The 4818-nt window shown below is 50.3% G+C and overlaps 1 long non-coding RNA gene across 1 annotated transcript; it reads right to left on the bottom strand.

Annotated features, from left to right (window-relative positions):
• Positions 1 to 2706: 2706 nt before the first annotated feature.
• LOC118159510 lies at positions 2707 to 4312 on the bottom strand. Its single transcript, XR_004747148.1, has 3 exons — positions 3852 to 4312; positions 3381 to 3490; positions 2707 to 2970 (listed from the first exon to the last, which is right to left on the bottom strand). It is a non-coding gene; the product is annotated as an uncharacterized LOC118159510 (long non-coding RNA).
• Positions 4313 to 4818: the final 506 nt, after the last annotated feature.

A 4818-nucleotide genomic window follows, 5' to 3' on the forward strand; every position in this document is an offset into this window, starting at 1 on the left:
TTGCAGCAGTATGGGACAAGAAATGGCACAGAAACGATAGTAATGCTGATTCGTACTGGAGCAAACAATTTGTGAATAGCATATGCCAAGAGAAATGTGCCTGTACCAGCAGCCTTTTTCGATTGCAGCGATGAATCGCGGAAACCAAGTTTGAAGAGAACCGCAGTCATATGCAGACCACTTGACACAGCCAGGTAGAAGATTCCTAGAGATACTGATGAAAATCCAACGTGGAATGAAACCCCTACAGCACCACATGCTTTGAAAACTTTCTCAGCTGCTGGGATTTATTGCGTTTCTTGTGTTCACAGCTGCGATCTGTGGCTGCCTTTTCAGGGAATCCATCCAGCCACATCCTTGGGCGAGCTGCCGTCGGCGGCCCGTAGCGCCAGCAGAGGGGCCGGCGAGCTGAGGGGGGGCAGCGGGCCCGGGGGTGGGGGGTGGTGGGGGCGGCAGCGGCGGCGGCGGCGGGCGGCGGTGCGCGGGGGCCCGCGGGGCAGCGGGCCCGGGCGCAGCAGCAAGCGGAACATGGCAGCGCCCGAGGCGGGCGGGCGGGCGCTGAAACCGGAGAAACGCAGCAGCCGGCGGCGGGGCGGGCAAGCGGGCGCCCGGAGCTGACAGCGAGGCGGGCGGCGGCGCTGGCGGCGCTGATGGCCGCAATTGCACCGAGCGCAGGGTGGCCGCTGTGGGTTGGGATATCGTCTCTGCCTCTATTCCCAAGTCTGTCAGGTTTGCTTTCTCTGGAGGTAGGCAGTCACCGCTTTTTATTTCACTCGCCTGCGTAGCCTGTGCGGCCGCTGTCTGTACCGCTTTTTCTGCTTGCCCTGATCTCAGGGTCTCAGTTGCTAAGCGCCAGGTCGTCATCACCTCAGCAGCTGTTATAGCTCCCCCCGAGGCAGCGTCCCATGGAGTTGTCCCAGCATTTTCCCAAGTTTGTAAATCAAACACTGCCGAAACCGTCGTCGAGGCAGCTTTTTTTTTTTTTTTTTGGTTAAAGCCTTAAGAGTAGTTTCCGCTTATATGTGTCATATTTTGTCCCTCTTTTTTCTAAGAGGTTGCTTCTCAAGTTCACTATCGCCTCTTCCCCGGCCGATAGATTTGCCCCCATTTTTCTTCCCGCTGCTCACCTGGGGATAGGCAATCCGGATGGGGAAGCTGCAGTCCAGCTGTCAGCTTGACTCGTTCAGCGGGGTTCCCTTCAGACGCTATGCCTGCGTTGTCTATCCTTATGACGTCGGGGTCACCGTTTGCAGGGAAAGAACGACACGACTCCAGGCTGGTGTGTAGCTGAAGCACTTTCTTGTCTAACCCATCTACTAATATAGGCTTATATCGCCGCCGGGAATCCGCTGAAAGTCAGCGTGGGTGCGACGCAGCGCGGCGGATTCGCCGGGCTTCACCGGAGGCAGTTCACGCGGCAGCCGGAGAGCCGCCGACTGTGGCAGGCGAGGGTCCGCCGCGGCGCTTTGGTGTCAGCTGGGGTTCAGTGGCCGCTGGTTTCGCCGCTCGGCGTCCGCGCGGTACTCGGGCGCCCGCCGACCGCTTGCCCAAGAAACACACGTTTGTCCCCAGGACTGCTCCCGAGAGCTGCTCCCCAGACCTGCTCACCGGAGCTGATCTCCAGACATTGTCTCCCCAACTGCCTCGCAGATCTGGAACCTACTCCTGGGACACAGAAAATCTCCCCAGAGTGGGTCCGCAGCGCTGGTTCTCAGCGGTACTCCTCAGGGCTGCTGCACAGAGCTGCTACCCAGCCACGGTCCCGTGGTCTAGTCCCCCCACCTTGTCCGCAGATCTGGTCTCCAAACCTGCTCTCTAGATTTCGTCCGCAGATTTTTTCCCCAGCCCTGGTCCCCCAGATCTGATCCCCAGATCGGGTCCGCAGACATAGAGCCCAGAGCTTCTAGCCAGACCTGCTACCCTGACCTGCTCCCCACAGCCGTTCCAAAGAGCTGGTAGCCAGAGTTCTTCCCCAGATGTGGTCGCATGAACTGCTCCCCTACGTGCTCCCCAAGCCTGGTCCCCACCCTGTTGCCCAGACGTGGTCCCGAGAACAGCTCTCCAGAGCTGGTGCCCAGGGTTGCTCCCCAGAGCTGCTCCCAAGACCTGCTCCACACAATTGGTCCCCCGGAGCTGCTTCCAAGAGCTAGTCCTCACGCAGAGCTGGTGCACTCACCTGATTCCCAGATCTGTTCCCCACATGGCGTCCTCAAGTGGAGTCCTCACACCTGGTGGCCAGACCTGCTGCCAGGATCTGGTCCGCAAAAGAGGCCCGAAGACCGGGTCTGCAGACCTCCATAAGTCCGGGAAGCAGTGGTGGGGAGCAGAGGTTGGGAGCCCAGGTGTGCGCAGCAGGTGTCGGGAGCAGGTCTGGGAGAGCAGCTCCGCCGAGCACGCCTGGTGCCCAGGTCAGGCTACCGGATCTGGGAACCAGCTGTGCAGACCAGCCCTGGGCAGCAGGTCAGGTACCCAGGACTCGGCGACAAGCTCTGGGGACCACGTCTTTGGAACAATTCTGGGGAGTTGTCGCCCAGGTGTGTGACAAGAGCTGGAGAGCAGCTCCGGGCACAAAGCGTGGGGAATGTTGGTCTGGGAACCAACTCTGTGACCAGCGCTGCGGAACAGTTGTTCTGAGCAGGTGTTGCAAGCAGGTCTTGGTACATGACACATGATCAAAACACTGCTTTGTATGTGCTCAGAGGCCCCTCGAAGACAAATACATTCAACTATTGTGCTACAGGCTTACTAGAAAAGTCACCCCTCAGGCTTTTGGTAAAGAGCAGAATATTACTGTTATTAGCAATAACAAATTACAACAGGGACTCAACATTTATTTTTTCATCTGGATTTTTCCACAGGGTATCTTGATGATGTTTACCATGGAGATGTAACACATTTTTCTCTACTCAGATAATTAGTTGGATGACTTCAGTTATCAGTGGCACTCCAAAGACTGAAAAGTTGTTCAACCTGGTTAGAAAAAAAAATAATAAAGTCAGAAATCTGGAAGTCTTTTAATATTAACCTACTTGAAATCTGTACTCAGGTGATGACAACGTTAACCTATCTTACTGATCCAAAAATGGAGTTCACATTGAATTGCTAGTGACCTCCAAAGACTGAAGTTCTTCCTTTCCTCCATTTCCTTACAGAATAACACATTTTCACAAAATCAGTAAAAATGGCATAAGCAAACTTGTTGGCTGCGCTCGTTCATACTGTAACACAGAACAATTCTCAACCAAAATATAAATTGTCAGACAGAGAAAAAATTGTAAAAGATGCTATTTTTATTATGAGAGTGCCAGAAAATTTCAAAGACAACTGGGATTCCAGTCGCAATGTTCGACAAAAAGCCCCTTCATCATCAGGTCACCTACCGTCCATCCTTCTGCTCCAAAATAATGTTGGATTTCCCTGTGTTCTGCAACACTGCATGCTCAAGTCAGCATGTTCGTCTGAAACCAACCTCCCATAGTGATCACCCAGTCTGGAAAATAGAAAGTAGTAAAATTTATCAAATCCAAGGCATGCTGTGAACTGAATGGTTCAAAATGTGTATTTCTAAGAGGAGGGGAGGTCGAGTCAGGTTTGAAGTCAGGTCTGAAATATGAAAACACGCAGCTCCACCCTGTACGAAATCATAGTTATTGTTTATATGCCTGTTTAGGCACATAAGTGAAAGTACGTTTTATAAAAGCTTGTACTAGGAATTTCAGGCATTTTCCTTTTCCACTGTAATTACTGATGTAGTTGACGTTCACTGCAGGACAGCTTCCCTGTGGGAGATAATGTCCTGCAAAACAGCCGTCCTGCAAACGTTCCAGGGGGACTCGATAGCTTTCTCTCACCGTTGACTCCAATGTTATTTTGACTGATCTGGTTGCTTACAAGGCTGATCTTCATAAGGCAGGTCAGTCAGCCAGGACATGAGTTGATCTGGATCTTCTGTGTGAGCAAAGAAACTACCCTGACAAACACAAGGTTAGTCCTTTGCAAAGATTAAAATGCAGGACCTTGTCTTGGTACTAAGGTATTTCTTTCTAAAGTGTCTTCTATTTGAGACAGAACTCTTCAACTTCTGGAGGAAGATTGAAGGAATGAGCTATACAAGTTGATAACGCATGAAAAAAACACATACACAAAAAGCCATGGTTACTGCTAGATTTTTTTTTTGAATTCTTGTCACTAAATGGGCAATTTAACATTACACAAAATAATCACCACTGAAATCGACACAGTGACTGAGAAACAGGATAACATTGAAGAGGGGGTTCTGTACCTTTATAGGATGTAATAACTGACAGGTGATTAGGTTTATTCTATTCCACATCCTATAGCTAGGGGGAGGAAACCATCTAGTATATCAGTTACTCTGGTAAACGCATCTAGCCTAATATGTCGATCTGGTCAAGTTGGCTACAGAAGACTCAGGAATAGTGAAAGTTGTCTTTTTTTTTTTTTTTTTTTTTTTTTTTCATCTTCAAATAACATTTTGATAAACGCTCAACAAGAAGAGGAAAGGGTTACAGTGGTAACTTGAAAAATTCGCAGAGAACCGGCCATTAGTATATCCATAAGACTGAAGAATGACAATTGGAAACTTGTTCCCATTCTAATACCCCTGAAATCTCCACTTCAGAAACACATTTCCTATTTAGAAGCAGAGGAATCTAACCAAATAGAATGCCAAAGGGGAATTCACAGGTGGCCGACCCACGCAATGAAATAATAGCAAGTTTTAACTGCTTGCATTGTGCTGATGGAAGTGAGTCTAAAAGGGAGCTATGCAAGGCTAAGCAGATTAGCTTGAGTGTC

This window comes from Oxyura jamaicensis, unplaced genomic scaffold, assembly GCF_011077185.1.
Source record: "Oxyura jamaicensis isolate SHBP4307 breed ruddy duck unplaced genomic scaffold, BPBGC_Ojam_1.0 oxyUn_random_OJ70743, whole genome shotgun sequence".
In the NCBI taxonomy this organism is placed as follows: Eukaryota; Metazoa; Chordata; class Aves; order Anseriformes; family Anatidae; genus Oxyura; species Oxyura jamaicensis.